Here is a 17,543-nt window from a genome sequence, read left to right on the forward strand (position 1 = left end):
TTGTAGAATTCAGCACTAAAATCCATCCATACCTGGGATTTTCTTGTTAGGTTTTTGTTTTGTTTCATGTTTTAATTACTGCTTCAATTTCCTTACCTCTTTAGGGTTTTAACATATTCTTGGTTTGGTTTTGGTAATTCATATGTATTTTGAAATCTATCCATTTCTTCTGAATGCTCCAGTTATTCATGATTTTGTCAATGTCCATTGTGATTTCACCTTTTTCGTTTTGAATTCAATTGATTTTTCATACTTTCTCTCCTTTTGTGTTTAGAATGCCTAAGAGTTTGTCCATTTTGTTTATTCTTTCGAAGAACCAACTCTCTGGTTCATTCATTCTTTGAATTGTTTCTACGGTTTCAATTTTATTTATTTCTGCTCTGAATTTCATAATTTCCTTCCTTGTTTGTATTTGCTTTGTGTTTGGATGGTTTTTGTTTTTCTAAGACCTTGAGGTACATCGTTAGGTTAATTTGAGCTTGCTCTGTTTTTATGCTGTGGGCATTCATAGCTATAGACTTCCCTCCCTTAGTATTATTGTGTGCCATGTGTTCTGGTATATTTTAGTGGCATTGTCCTTTAGTTCTAGAAGCTGTCCTATTTGTTCCTTGATTTCTTCTGTAACTCATTTGTTTGTTCTGTAAGTCATTGTATTGTTTAGTTTTCATGTACTTGCATAATATCTGTGTTTTCTTTTTGCTTATTTCTAGGTTTGTTGTGGTATGATCTGATAATATTCATAGTGTAAGCTTAATTCTTTTGCATTTACTTAAGATTGCCTTGTTGGCTAGTATGTGGTCTGTTTTGGAGAAATTTCCATGTGCTACTGAATGTATATTGTTTCTCTTAGGTAAAACACTTTATAAATAACTATTAAATCCATTTGTTTGACAATTTCTTCTATGTAGAGAATAATGTAATCTACAAATAATGATACTTTAATATCCTTATCAAAATAAAAGGAAAGATAAGACTCAAATTCATGCAATGAGAAATGAAATGGATGAAATTACAACAGATCCTGTGGAAATCCACAAGATCATCAATACCTTCTTTGAGAACCTGTACTCTAGTAAGTTGAAAAACAGAAGAATGGACAGATTCCTAGATACATATGAATTACCAAAGTGCAATCAAGAAGATATAAAAATTCTAAATAACTCAATGTCAGTAAATGAAATTGAAAATGTAATTAAAAACTACAAAGAAAAGCTCAGTTCCTGATGGCTTCACTGCTGAATTCTACAAGAAAACTCTTTAATAAAATAGAAAGGGAAGCAATACTCCCAAAATCATTCCTAGAAGCAACTATTACCCTAAAACCAAAACCAGAAAAGGACTCACCCAGAAAAGAAAACTATAGGCCAGTTTCCCTAATTAACATAGATAAAATCCTCAATAAGACACTAGCAAACAGAATGCAACAAATCATCAAGAAGATTATACATCATGACCAAGTAGGATTCATCCCAAGGATGCAGGGATGGTTCAACACACACAAATCAATAAATGCAATAAACCATATTAACAGAGCCAAAGCCAAAACTCATATGATCATCTCAATAGATGCAGAAAAAGCATGTGACAAAGTTCAACATGCATTCATGATAAAACCCTATAGAAAATTGGAATAGATGGTCTTTGCTTCAATCTGATAAAAACCATTTTTGACAAACCAACAGCCAACATAATACTAAATGGTCAAAACCTGAAAGCTTTCACTCTAGAATCAGGAACAAGACAAGGAGTCCACTAATATCCACTCCTATTCAACGAATTTCTGCAAACATCATCTAGAACAATTAGACAAGAAAAAGAAATAAAAGGGATAAAGATAGGAAAGGAAGAATTAAAATTATCATTGCCTGTAAATGTGCTGAACAGTGCCACCACGTGTGTAGTAAGATGAATGCTGGACACAGGGCTGTTTCTGGCTTTTGGGTGGGGGGAGGGCCTATGGCCCTTCCCCAGCCAGCAGCCTTGCAGATGTCTCTCTGCTGTATCCAGGCTGAGGCTATTCCCAGGTCTATGCGCAGTTGGTCACTCCTGGCTTGTCTGCTTCACACCTTTGATTACTTTCTTGCTCTGGCTGTAGCAAGGGGAGAGTGGCCACCTTTGTCCCACCACTGGATAGGGACATTTGCTTGTGTCCAGGGTCACAGAGGTGGGGAGGGGTCCCGTCTCTGCTGCAGGCCGAGGCCGCTTGCCAGTCTGCATCTCTGGTCACAGAGCAGAGGGGACGCTCTAGTTCTTTATAGGTCAAGGTCAGTTTTAGCGGCCATGAGTGGTCCCGCGAGTGGAATTTGGCTGGTCCGGTTCCCTACTTTTCAACATAAGTTCTCTCAATCTGCTGACTGAACAGTCCTTCCCTTCTTTCTCATGGCAGCACAGTGACCCTGAAACTATTGTTCTGTTCTCCTGTCAGAGTTCAAGTGGGAGCCTCTCTACACAAAATGGCAGCCCTGCCCACCAGCTGCCTATCTGCCTGAGCCATTGTGCCTCAAGTACCAACTGTTGTCCCTGGGGGGGCATTTAGGGAGTATTGTCTTGTACTTTCACCACTGCTTCCGACTGTACAAGATTCTTTTGTTCCAGGTCCAGTCTGTTTCTCAGTGAATAGAAAAGTTGTTTTCACTGATCCCTGCCAGGGCAGGTACACAGCAGAACTGCCAGATCATGTGCACTCCGATCTACATCAGTCATCTACTTCTTCTGTAGCAATGGATCATACTTTCTTCTTCTCCTCTGTCAGCTCCCTCGTGGTTCTTATGTGCCTTCTACACCCTTTTACTTTTTAGGCTGATTTCCAGACTCTGGGCACTTTGTCTTGGAGAAGCTGTGCCACTGGCACTCACCTCTCTGCCATTTTTCTCCCCTCTGGTCATGAATTTCTTTATCTGTTTTTATCTTGCAAATATCTTATTTCTCCATCAATTTGCTTGCAGGGGAGGGTACCGGGGATCAGGCTTGGGACCTTGTACTTGTGAGACAGGCACCAAAACCACTGAGCTAAATCCTTAGCCCTCTCCATCAATTTTGAAGGATAGTTTTGCAAGATATATCAGCCCAAGAAGGAATTGTTTTGGGGACTTGAAATACTTCACTCTAAACCCGCCTGGCTTTTAAGGTCTGTGATTAGAAGTCTGCTAAAATTCCAATGGTTTCACCTTTATTAGGTATTTGTTGTTTTTATCTAATAGCTTTAAGAGTCTGTTCTTGTGTTGAACTTCTGGGATTTTGACTATGGTGTGTCTGATCGTGGCTATTTGTTCTAAATGCCTCATTTATCTGTATGTTAAATTTGTTTACCTTAATTAGAAAGTTTTCTGCCAATATTTCAGTAAACAAATTTTTATACCATCTGTGTTTTCTAGTTTTTCACTGATTCCAGTTAATCTTAGTCTTTTTTGTCATCTATGAGGTGTTGAGTCCATTTTTCATGTTCTCGTGTTTTTAAGATCTCTCTCATTAATTGTTCACCAATCGACCTGTCTTCTAGTTCTTACACCCTGTCCTCACATTGGTCACTTGTGTTGCCCATACTTTCTATAGAATTTTTATCTTCTGATTTTCTATTTGGAATCTTTTTATGAGCTCTAATTCTTTTCTATGTTGGTCATTCATGATTTGCACCATTTTGTTTGGTCTGCTAGCTTTTTATTAGTGTCTTCTGTAGACTTGGTATTTTTTTCCCCAATTCATTATCAGTTTACTTACATTTTCTGTGATCTTTCCAAGGGTCTTATTGACCTGTTTTGTTATTTCTGGTATATTTTTGAATAATTTGGCTGTGTAGCTTTTGTTTTCCTCTATTTTGATGCTCCACTAATTAAATTTGGGAAAGTCGGGTGTTTCTGGAGGTATTTTGTTGCCTTGTCTTCTCATGTTTCTATTTTCTTGTGTGTGTGTGTGTGTGTGTGTGTCTATTGAGCCTTGTGGATTGATTACTAAGTTTTGTTGCTTGTATGCAGACCTCTTTAATGTCTTTTTTCAGCAGTACCCTCTGGATATGGGTAAATATTTTCGTTTGCCGCTGTCACAGGATTATATCACCTCTGTTAAGATTATAGCATATTTGACTCAGTACACGTTTTCCAGGTATGGATCACTATTGCTAATGAGCCCATTGTAATCCAGATATGATATCTCAAAAATTCAATTAATAGCAATAAACATGTCACTTTATGAAAGTAAATTTTATCAAATTGGTCTCAATCCTTCTGTGCACCCTTATTTCTGCCTGTCACTGCTCAAGGTTTTCCCATCTTCTGGACACCCCATCCTTTACATTCTGCCCTTTAAATCTGTATTTCTCTTCACAGCCAGGAAGGTCTTATTAGTCATGATACTTTCATCAACTATTATGGAAGCTAGGAGAACTTTTACCTGACAATGATCTATTCATTTCTTAGTGCTTATTTCTTGATATCTCTTTCATATATTTTATTCTTTTTTCACAACTAAAGTATAAAATTTGTTTGTACCTTTAAAAATAATCACATACATGATTAGAACTGTGTGTCTGTATAGTTATGTCATAAAATGAGATTAAAAATCATCATGTATTTGTAATATTTATGATGAAAAAATTTTAAAATAGATTACATCTATATTTTATTTCCTGTGTGGAAGTTTTAAAAAATTTAATTCCTCATTTATTCCTTTGCCAAATTTCAAATGACTAATCTGATCTAAAAGCTAAATAATTATATGAATGTTCTTTTTTTTTAACTGGGGATCGAACTCAGGTCTTTTTGCTTGCAAGGCAGGCAGCAGAACCACTGAGCTAAATCCCTGGTCTTGAATGTTCTTATTTACATAATTAGTAATACTCATTTTTAGAATCACAAGTTTCCATTTTTTAAATGGACTCATTTTTCAGTGAGCATATTTTTGTAGCCTTATATTTTCTATATATATGCTAAGTCCTGTTTTAAATACATGTAACTCCACTTTAACAATTGTTCAGGGGCATTCTGGGTGACTAACAGATAACCTACCATAGCTTTTTAATGAAAATATGTGCTTTAGTATAATGATAACCAGCTGTGCATCTCAGTAGCTGCACTAGGGGAATACAGAAAGCAATCTTTGTGTCACCCACTTGCTATGATGAACAGCAAGGTGTACACATATGTGTCAAAGTGTACACATATGTGTCAAAGTGTCAACAGATGAATTTGCTCCATGTTATATTTTTGTGTGTAATTTGTTTTATTAAATGTTTTCTTTTTTCTTGTAGATTTAGTCCAATTCAGTCTAATGTTGCATGAAAATCCACTTTAACAAATTTTGTTGTAGGTTGAAAGTGAGTCATTAGGTGATTCAGCTATTGGTGATGACCTGGATCATGTAAGCCAAAGAAGTTGTCACAGTGAGCTAGAGTAAGATACGACAGAGAAGTACAAAATGAAGACCTTGATTCACATGAGGAAGAAAACAGTAATGTAAACTGTTCATAAATATTTGACTATTCAAAATGTTACAAAATGGTCATGTATACCTGAACAATACAATGTTAGAATAGGTCAGAAAATGATATTAAGTTCTTGACAGAGATGAAATCTATTGAGAATGCCAACATTGCAATTCAATGTTGGAAATTGTTTATAATAGATGATATACTACAAGATGTTTAAAATACTCTAATAGGAGGAGCAGAGCACCCACAGTGCTGAGGGAGGAGGTGAGCTGCCTGGGTGCCAGCAGCACACACCCCACACCCCCTGTGGCTGTTGCCAAGCCATTACCTGGATCCACACTGAAGAGTTGCAGGGGTCATAAAAGACATTGTTCTGATCTCCAGAAGATAGAGCAGAAGTGAACAACAGAAAGGGGGACTCTCTGAGGGTCCTTGATTGCAAACTGAAGCCCACTAGAAAAGTGAAGAAAATCTCTACCATAAAGGCACATCAGACCACCTTAGCTGGGGAAGCAGTGGTGTGGAACAGAGCAGCCCAGCTACAAGCAGATCCCAGCCAGGGCTCTGCCCTAATCCCAGAAGCTTAGGCACACCTGCCCAAGCCAAAGGCCCACCTGGAAAAGAGCTGCATAGGAACAAAAGCAACAGCCAATGGTTTCCTCACACAACAGGAACTGTGGTGCACACCCCAAGCAAAAGGCCCTTCCAAACAACAGCTACATAGGAGCTCTAGACAGAGGCATACCTAGATCAATCCCAAGTGGAAACAGGCCCCAGTCAGAAGCCCACCCAGACAAGAGGTCAGCTCAGGGATCCAGAAGACCACCATTCTGAACCTAGGAACTTGTGTACTGGTGAGCAGAAGAGAAAAAGGTGCTCAGTGGGTTGCACAGAATCGAAGACCACTGGGTGAGCAAAAACTTGCCTCAACAAAGGCACAGCAGGCTGCATCTGTTGAAATGAGAAGACATGTAAACAAGTCTCAAAACCAGACTTCCAGATCACCAAAGGCAACCCAAAGGGCAAGGAGATGGAACAATCCAATACTCAACCACCTGGAGTCCCTGAACTAGTGACAAAAGTGAATCTGGAGAAAAAGAAATCAGAAATAATTCTCACATAACAGCAAAGTTTGTGCCTATAGTGCAAGACATGATTAATAGATCTAGAGAGGACACAGATAAAAACAATAGAGGAGCTGAGGAACATGATGGAATCCCAACACAGGAAACAAATGCAATCCATTAAATAGATGCAAACAGATTTCCAGGAGATTAAAAACTCCACTGAAAGTTTATGCAACAGAATGAGCCAATGTGAGGACGGAATTTCAGATATAGAGGATAAGATTGCAATTAGAGACCAGAAACAAAAAATTTCTTTAAAATAGTAAGGGATCATGAGCAATCAATCCAGCAGCTGCTAGACAATGCAAAGAAGAATAACATAAGACTGAATGGGGTCAATGAAGAAATAGGAGAGAGTGCAAACATAAAAAAACTGTTCACAGAAGTGATGGCAAAAAAATTCCCAAGCAGGGGAAAAGAATTTTAAATACAGATAAGTGAGGCATATAGGACTCCAAATAGCCATGATCAAAAAATAGCTACACATATGCATATAGTAGTTAAGATTCTAGAAACCCAATAGAAGAACAAAGTTCTACAAGCAGTTAGAGAAAAGAAACAAATCACATTCAAAGGAAAGCCCATCAGAATCACAGCAGACTTCTCAATGCAAACTCTCCAGGCAAGAAGAGCTTGGAGTGACGTATTCCAAGCCCTAAAGGAAAACAGCCTCCAACCCAGATTGATGTACCCTGCAAAACTGTCTTTCAAAATCGATGGAGAAATAACATACTTTCATGACAAAGACCACCTGAGGAACTTCATGAATACCAAACCAGCACTCCATACAATTTTAGACAATATCTTACAAAAAGATAAAGAGGATCACAACCCCAGGAAAACCAGTGGAATAAACTCATCAGGCACAACAAGAAATTAAATGCAAAGAGGGAGAATCCAATAAGAAGAAAAAGTCATGAGAATAAGTCAATACCTATCAGTTATAACCATCAATGTTAATGGTCTCAATTCAACCAATCAAAAGAAACAGACTGGCAAAATGGGTCAAGAAGCAAGATCTAACAATATGCTGCATACAAGAAACACAATTAATTAAAAAAGAAACTCATAGACTGAAAGTTAAAGGGTGGAAAACAATACTCCATGGGACAGGAACCCGAAAAAAAGCAGGAATATCTATCCTCTTTGCAGATCAAGTGGATTTCAAACCAACACTGATTAAGAGACACAAAGAAGGACATTACATTCTTGTAAAGTGAACATTCCAAGAGGAAGAGATGACAATCATAAATATTTATGCACCAAACACTAGAGTGCCCAACTATATAAAACAAATACTGAGCCAGAGATTCAGCTCAGTGGTTATGCCATCTGCCTCACAGGCGTACGGTCTCGAGCTAGATCTCCCCACCAAAAAAACCCCAAATACTAATGGACATGAAAAATTAAATGAGTTCTAATACAATAGTACTGGGTGACCTTAATACCACACTCTCATAAACAGATCAACTAAACAAAAAAAAAAATTAGCAATGAAATACTAGAACTCAATCAAACTCTTGAACATATGAACTTAACAGATATTTACAGAGTGTTCCACCCTATAAAATCAGAACACACATTCTTTTCAGCTGCACCCAGGTCATTTTCCAAAATAGGCCACATACTCACACAATACAATTAAGTGCAAAGGAATTGAAGTTATCCCCTGTATATTATCAGACTATAGTGCAATGAAATTGGAGATCAATAGCAAAAGAAACTGCAATAATTTCATAAACACATGGAAATTAAACAACACAGTTCTGAATAACCAATAGGTCATAGAGGAAATTAAAGAAGAAATCAGACAGTTCCTCCAATTAAATGACAATACAACATATTGGAGTATATGGGACACAATGAAAGCAGTCTTAAGAGGGAAATTCATACCAGTGAATATGCATATTAAGAAAACAAAGCCAGCTCAATTAAACAACCTGATGCTGAACCTCAAGCTTCTAGAAAAGGAAGAACAAGACAAATCCAAACCTCATACAAGGGAGGAAATTGTAAAGATCAGAGCAAAAATCAATTCTATGCAGACTAAGAGAACGATACAAAAAAATCAATGAAGTCAAAAGTTGGTTCTTTGAAAGAATAAACAAAATTGACAAACCCTTAGCCAAACTTATCAGAAAAAGGAAAGAAAATGCCCAAATCCATGCAATCAGGAATGAAAAGGATGAAATTACAATGGACCCAGCAAAAATCCAGAGGATCATCAATACCTCCTTTGAGAACCCATATGCCAATAAGATGGAAAACACAAAAGAAATGGACAGATTTCTAGATACGTATGAATTACTAAAGTTGAACGAAGAAGACCTAAAAATTCTAAATGACCCAACATCAATCAATGAAATTGAAAACATAATTAAAAACTTACCAACTAAGAAAAGTCCAGGCACTGATGGCTTCACTGCAGAATTCTACAAGACATTTAGAGAGGAACTACTGCCACTACTGTTTAAACTCTTCAATGAAAATGAAGGGGAAGTGATCCTTCCAAATTCATTCCTGGAAGCAAGCATCACCTTGATCCTCAAAGCAGAGAAAGACCCAACCGAAAAAGAGAACTATAGGCCAATCTCACTAATTAACATCAATATAAAAATCCTTAATATGATACCGACAAATAGAATGCACAAGATCATGAAGAAGATCATACACCCTGACCAAGTGGGATTCATCCCAGGATGCAGGGATGGTTCAACGTACACAAATCAATCAATGTAATACACTGTATCAATAGAGCCAAGGACAAAAACCATATGATCATCTCAACAGATGCAGGAAAACATTTGACAAAATCCAACATGCATTTATGATAAAACCCATATAAAAATTAGAATAGATGGTCTCTACATCAATCTGATAAATGCTATCTATGGAAAAGCAACAGCCAATATCATACTAAATGGTCAAAAACTGAAATCCTTCATTCTTAAATCAGGAACAAGATAAGAATGTCCACTACCATCACTCCTGTTCAATATAGTCTTGGAAATATTAGCTACATCAATTAGACAAGAGAAAAAAATAAAAGGAATAAAGATAGGAAATGAAGAAGTCAAATTGACATTATTTGCAGATGATATGATACTCTATATAGAAGACCCCAAGAACTCCACCAAAAGTCTTCTAGACTTAATAACCAAATTCAGTAAAGTAGCTGGATACAAGGTCAACACACAAAAATCAATAGCTTTTCCGTACACGAACAACAGACTCACTGAGAGAGAAATAGGGCAAATAATTCCTTTCACAATAGCATCTAAAAAACTGAAATACCTGGGAATCAACCTAACAAAAGAAATCAAAGGCCTCTTCTCTGAATACTATAGCACTCTGAAAAGAGAAACTGGATATCAGAAAATTGAAAGACATCCCTTGCTCTTAGGTAGGAAGAATCAACATAGTGAAAATGGCCATACTTCCAAAACTGTTATATAGGTTTAATGCAATCCCAATTGAAATCCCAGCAGCATACATCACGGACCTTGAGAAAATAATCCAAAAATTCATTTGGAACAAGAAGAGACCCAGAATAGCAAAAGCAATTCTAAGCAACAGAGACATGGCAGGAGGTATTACAACCCCCAACTTGAAACTATACTACAAAGATACTATGATAAAAAACAGCATGGTACTGGCAAAGAAACAGACCTGAGGACCAGTGGAACTGATTAGAAGATGCAGAAACAACTCCAGGCATACACAGCCACCTCACCTTCGACAAAGGACCCTCACTGGAGGAAAGATAGCCTCTTTAACAAATGGTGCTGGAAAAATTGGGTTTCAACTTGCCAAAGATTAAAATTAAACCTATATCTCTCACCATGCACTAAACTAAAATCAAAATGGATTAAAGATCTAAATATGAAATGCTGAACTGGCTGGAACCGAGGTTAGGCAGAATTCTTGAAGACATTGGTGTAGGAAAAGATTTTATGAACAAAACCTCAGTTGCCTGTGAACTAGCACACACAATCAACAAGTGAGATCTCTTCTTATTAAAAAGCTTCTGCACAGCAAGAGAAACCACCAACAGTGTGAAGAGACAACCCACAATGTGGGAAAAAATTTTCACCTGCTGTTCCTCCGACAAAGGTCTACTATCTAGAATCTATAAAGAACTTAAAAAAATCAGACCTACCAAATTTTAAGACCAATCCAAAAATGGGCATCTGAAATGAACAGACATTTCTCAGACAAATAAGCAGAAGTAGCAAATAAACATGAAAAAATGTTCAACATCACTTGTCATTTGAGAGATGCAAATGAAAAAAATGATAAGATTCAACCTCACTGCAGAAAGAATGGCTGCTATCAAGAAATCAACCAATAACAAATGCTGGCAGGGGTGTGGGGAGAAAGGAACCCTTCTCCATTGTTGATGAGAGTGTAGAGTAGTGCAGGCATTTGGAAATCAGTGTGGAGATTCCTCAAAAAATTAGAATTAGAAGTCCCATTTGACCCAGCCATTCCCCCGCTGGGTACCTTCCCAAAAGAATTAAAAGCATACCACAGTAATACATGCACACCCATGTTTATAGTGGCACAGTTTGTAGTAGCTTAATTTTGGAAACAGCCCAAATCCCCATCAACAGGTGACTGGATACAAAAGATTTCTTTCTTTTTATAAAATGGAGTATCATTCAGCCATAAAGAATGATAAACTATAAATATTTAAAGCTAAATGGATGCACATTGAAGCCATACTCTTAAGTGAAATAAATAAGACACACGTGTAAATACCAAATTGTTTCTCTGGTGTGAGAAACAAAGTGTAAATGAGCACCAAAATGTATAATAGATAATGTGAAACAGGCAGCAAAGGTTCAAAGGGGAAGACGAAGTAAAGGGGGGTGGGGAAAGGAAAGTAGAGAAAGAAAAAAATAGGAGAAAAGAAGGAAAAAATGGAAACAAAGTTTTTTAAATAGGGAGGCATGAAGGGGTGGAAGGTAGGGAAGGGGAATGGGGAAAAACAAGAACCAAAATACATCATGTACAGGTACAAATTCCCAATGATGAATGTGATCATAATATATACCTAAAATGTACCAATAAACTTAAGGTGAAAAAAGTGAAATTTGTGTGAAGAGGAAGGTTTATAGGTCCCACTTGACCCAGCTATTCCCCTGCTGGGTATCTTCCCAGAAGAATTAAAAGAATCATACCACAGAGATATATGTGCACCCATGTTTATAGTGGTACAGTTTGTAATAGCTAATACTTGGAAACAGGCCAATTGCCCATTAACTGGAGACTGGATGAAAAAGATGTGGTGGTTTTTTTTTTAAATAAAATAGAGTACTACTCAGCCATAAAGAATGAAAAACTAGAGACATTTATAGCTAAATGGATGCATATTGAGGGCATAATCTTAAGTGAAAAATAGGACACATGTGTAAATACCAAATAGTTTCTCCGGTGTGAGAAACAGAAAGTGTAAATAAAGATCAAAATGTATAATAGATAATATGAAACAGGAAGAAAAGTTTTAAAGGGGAAGGGGAATTGGGAGGAGTAGGGGAAAGGAAAGGGAAAGGAAAAAATGGAAACAAAGTCTTTGTAAATAGGGAGGGTGGAGGGGTTGAAGGGAGGACAGGGAAATGGGGAAAAAATAAGAACCAAGATATATCAAGTAAAGGTACAAATTCCAAATGATGGATGTCATATCGTATAACTAAAACATACCCATAAACTTAATGAATAAAAAAAAGGCTCATCTGACCCAGCTATTTCTCTTCTAGGTATCTTCCTAAAAGAGTTAAATATATCAAATACAGTGATATATGCATATCTATGTTTATAGCAGCACAATTCATAGTAAGTAAATCTCAAAAGTAGCCTATATTCCCATCAACTGATGAATGGATAAAGACAATGTGGTATTTGAACACTATGGGGTACTACTGTGCTATAAATAATAATAAAGTTCAGTTATTTGTAGGAAAATGGATGCACCATGAAACCATAAGTGAAATGAATCAGACACATAAATTTAACTACCACATGCTTTCTCTTATATGAGAAACCCACAAAATAAATAAAGAGCAAAATAACAGATAGATAATAGGGAGCAGGAAGATAGACCTTTCTCAAAGGAGCAGGGCATTAAGAGAAGGAGGAAAAAGGAGGGAACGTATAGGGGATGAGAAAGGAGCTAAGATGAGTTATGTACATGAACTGACTCTACAAGGAATGGAAATATTATATACTGCAGACATGTATAAAAAAATCAAAGGGGATCAAGAGATGTACGAAGAGTTTTGGAAGGAAGGGAAAGGGGATAAAAACAGGAATTAAGATGTGTTATGTACATGTAACAATTCCCCACAAGGAATATAAACATTATGTAGCAAAAGCATCTACTAATAAAAAGGCTCATATTTGAGAGGGAAAAAAAAATTCTAAAGATCAATAGAGAAGTTGGGTGTAGTGGTGCAGGCCTGTAATCCCAGCACTCCAGAGGCTGAAGCAGGAGGATCCTGTGAATTCAAGGTTAGCTTGTGCTATATAGTGAGTTCATGGCTAGCCTGGACAACATAGTGAGACCCTGTCTCAAAACCAAACCAAACCAAAAAAGATTGGTAGTGAATCCTCAACACAAATTAAGCCAGAAATGGCCACATTTTACAACAAAACAAAAGGCAAAGTAGGTGTTGATGACTTGTGCAGCAACTATGATGTTACATGAAACACAAAGCATTGGCCAATGGTTGTGTTTTATTCGATACTAAAAATGTCAGTCCTAAATAGTTTCATAGTTTACAAAGAAAATAACAGGCACAAAATATCACAGAGAAATTTTCTTAGAGGATTAGGACTGGAATTGATAAATCATCAATTACAACAGAAGAAGAACAATATGTATCTGCCCAAAGAACTCTGCAAAGAATTCTAAAGCAGACCAGTGAACAGAGAGGTGAAACATCACAGGAACCTAAGAAAACAGAAAGACCAGCAAGATGTGAAATATGTCTTACCAAAGAAGATGGGAAAACAAAGCACATGTGGTATCAGTGCAAGAAACACTTGTGTATGGAACATGCTGTTTTCATGTGTGAAAACTGGCTTAGGTGTGGGGTGATCAATCAAGTAAAGATTATTTCTGTGGAAATAATCTGCGGTATTTTCATTTTAGTTCACAAAGGAAGTTATTTCTGCTGTTTTTTAGATTTTTATAAGCAAGTAAACAATAATGTTGAAAATGTTGATAATTATATGTTAAAAATTTAGTATTTTAATTTCCTGTTAAGTACACATTGTTTAATATAATAAAACTCAAAATTAAAAGTTCATCAATAAAAATACTTCTAAAAATAGATGTGGGTGTTACGCACCCCCATAATGCACCTTTCAAAACATTTATCATGATGCCCCTATTAAGAATTAAAGCTTGGGCTGGGTGTGGTGGTGAATGCCTGTAATCCCAGCACTTGGGAGGCTGAGGCAGGAAGATCACCACGAGTTCAAGCCCACCCTGAGCTATATAGTGAGACCCTGTCTCAAAAACAAAAAACAAAAAACAAACAAAGAATTAAAGCCTGGGACAGCTGAGACACTTATTTTTCTCCAATACTGTGGAGTTATGACATAGCCTAAGGTGCTCCAGTTGTTTTAGCTTCTGCCAGTGAGATCTTGAGCACTTTCAATAGAGTAGGGAGAGGATCTCTACAGAAGAAATCAATTTTTAAAAATCATTTGCATGTTTTGATTGAGACAGGGTCACACCTGCAGGGTCCAGGCTGGCCTTGAATCCATGGTGATTTTCCTGCCTCAGCCTCCCAAATGCTGGGATTACAGACTTGCACCACCCTGCCTGGCTTGAGAAGAAATTTTATTCACTTGAAATTTGTAAAGAAGTTCATTTCTCAGTTCTTAGCTTATTTTGCATTAAAATCACTTATGGAATTGTGGTAGACAGGCAGAGTTTCAGGGTCATCCGGCTATTCTGATTCAAAACATCTAGGTTTTTATTCTGTGAATGCATAGGGGAAATATTAACCTTTATGGGAATCCACTGATCCTGGGCATACTTATAGGCTGAGTAAGTGTAGAAGCAAAAAGAATTAAGATGAATTATGTACTTGTACCAATTCTCCATGATGAATGTGATATTGTATCCTTCAAGAATGTACTAATAAATATTGAAAAATAAATAAAAATAGTGACACATAGAAAAAGAAGCAAAGACTATCAGGAATGAAACAACAATTTGATTAAAACTGTTCAGGAAGAGAATAGTTTAAAATCAATAATACAGAACAGAAAAATGAACAAAGTGAACAAACAAAACTCTAGAGAAAGTAAAATATATCTTACCCTGATAATATTTGATGACTTCCTTATAAAGAGGATAAGGACAATGTGCGTGCATACCGTGTTGGTTTTACAACAAATATATTTATGCTGAAAGTTCAGTCATTTTCTATTATTCCTCTTGTTACATATACTTCATCTGTGAATCTTACACACTTGGAACATTTCTTCTTGCACTAAATAGGAAGTGCACAAACTTTCAGGTCAAGATCAAGGATCTGTCCAGTACTAAAGGTCCTTGACATCTATACTGCTTGCTATATCCTTAGGTCTTCAAGGCTTACAATCTCCTTGATCATGGCTAAGGATCACTACCTCTGTGATTCTTACAGGCAGCATTCTGCTAGAATTTGTATCTCCTTGCTCCCTGTCAACAACTAGTTGAAGTTTATGCTTAGTTTTGATACTGTATTACTCTCAATTCACCCTGTTGAAACATATTACAATCAGATGACAAACATCACACCACGATCAATTTAATGCAGCCTTAGAACCCCCCCTAAAAATTCCCAATTCACAATTGTATTATTTACATTTTCACCCCTCTCTCAAAACATATTAAGCATGTGCTTTATATATCTTAGATTACTATGTACAGTTTTGGCCTAGTTGAATGGCCAGAAGGATCTGTCTGAATAACTCACCTTTCCTTTTATCTACCTTCTAATTCAGTATCCAAATCCACTAAGAACCTTGCATAACTAGAAAATACTAGCTTCTTCTATACGTTTTGTCAAAAAATATAGAAAACTAGGAAGCTCTCCTAAATGAGAAAATCATTCAGGTAGTAATAACTTATATTTCAATTTTAACTGTATCTCAAAAATACATTAACTCTTGGGGAGATGTTTATCTTATTTATTGGTATAATAATACCAATACATCTCATAGGATTATCCTGAATATAAAATAACAGTATATTTGCCAAAGGCTGATTGTGCCTTTTTATTGCCCTTGGATGAATGCTCTTTCAGGTTTATAAACTATATTTTGATGTAGGCTTCAAATTGGAGAGCAAGTGACATTTCTCTAGTAACGAATACTGATATTCATGTTGCTCCATCACAGGAGCCTGACGTTGAAGTAGAAGCTATGTCCACTTTCATAGAGGAAGCTTCACAGGTGGCTGTCAGATGTTCTCTAGAGAAAAACCACATAATGGAGTGCACATATAATTTTTAACCTACTAGTTACCTTATGGTATTTTGAACAGACCTGAGTGGCTTGATTGATAGTTTCATTTGTTAAAAAAGGAACAGTGATCTTGGTTAAAATGCTATGTCTGCATTTCAAAAATAAATCTCATTCTAATCCAGATATTCTCAATTCTATTAGTTCTTTAGGCATCCAGTAAAAATATATAGACATTGTTTAGTGTGTTAAAACTATATATAGAATAGTCAATTCAGTTTTGCATCTACCTTTGCTCAAAAGCCCTATAAAAATATGGGAATACTGAACAAAATATTAATGATGATAACCATATAATTATATATTAAATAAGCCTAGAAATTGAGTATAAAATAATTGACATTTCCTGAGAATATCTGAGCTCATTAAGGCATGTTATGTAGCAATGGAGTCTATTTATCCATTCTTCATGTTTTAATATGGGAATTCAATTTGGAGATTAAAAGATATACATCTTTGAGGAGATTTATAAAACACTGAATTTATAATGTCAGACTTCATCTAGTCTTTATGTGCTAATAATTTAATGTGAGACTACATCAAATCACTACATGAATATGTCTCTGTGTGAGATATGTAACAGCAAAGAAATCTCTTAATATGAAGAATTTTTACTTGCCATTGTAACACTAGAATATTGCACCATAAATTCTATCTACCCTTAGAGTAAATTTTTAATGGAATAGAGTAGAAGGAGCCTATTTTCCTAATTACTAAAACTGGCTTCAATTTTTAGAAATTACCAAATTGACAGTTACATTTAACATTAAAGGACAGGTTTAGTAATGAATCAGGTAAAAGAAAATTTTGAACAAATCAAGAAAATAGAAAATAGATTGTGTTTAACTCATAGGTGGATGCCTTTATTTGTTGCAGGTTATAATTTGTTGCAGGATATAATTTGCTTTTGTAAAACAGACTAAAGAGAAATAAATACTCCTAAATGTTACTTATCATTACAAGTTTCTTAATCAGAATATTCAGTCTTCTGATAAATAAATTCATCTCACAAGTACTGCTGGTCTTTGGGAAATATCCTAAAATGAAATATGAAATGCTCACTTACTGTACATAAACTCTTCCAGTATTTTCTTTCTTTTCTTTTTTTTTTTTTTGGTACCGCGGATCGAAATTGGGAGCTTGCGCTTGCAAGCGGGTGGCAGAACGATGAGCTAAATTCCTGGCCCTATTAACTATCTTTTGAAGAGCTAAAAAATATAAAATTGAGTCCAACAGCAATAACACCATGCTACCAACTGCATTTACTACAGACAAGCTGATGAGATCAAAAAGGACTTGTGCTGAGTTTTTCTCAATTCACAATGGTCTAATATGACATATGAACACACAGACCATAAACTTCACTTAATTATTGGTATACCATATGAGCCCTTCAACCTTGCTTTTAAAAACCTGCCAATATGGGTTAAGACATGCACCTTGTTTCTAAGATATTCTTACCTATGTCTCAC

The sequence above is a fragment of the Heterocephalus glaber genome, unplaced genomic scaffold, assembly GCF_053883595.1.
Source record: "Heterocephalus glaber isolate CG9 unplaced genomic scaffold, H.glaber_assembly_v1.0 deba00001523, whole genome shotgun sequence".
Taxonomy (NCBI): Eukaryota; Metazoa; Chordata; class Mammalia; order Rodentia; family Bathyergidae; genus Heterocephalus; species Heterocephalus glaber.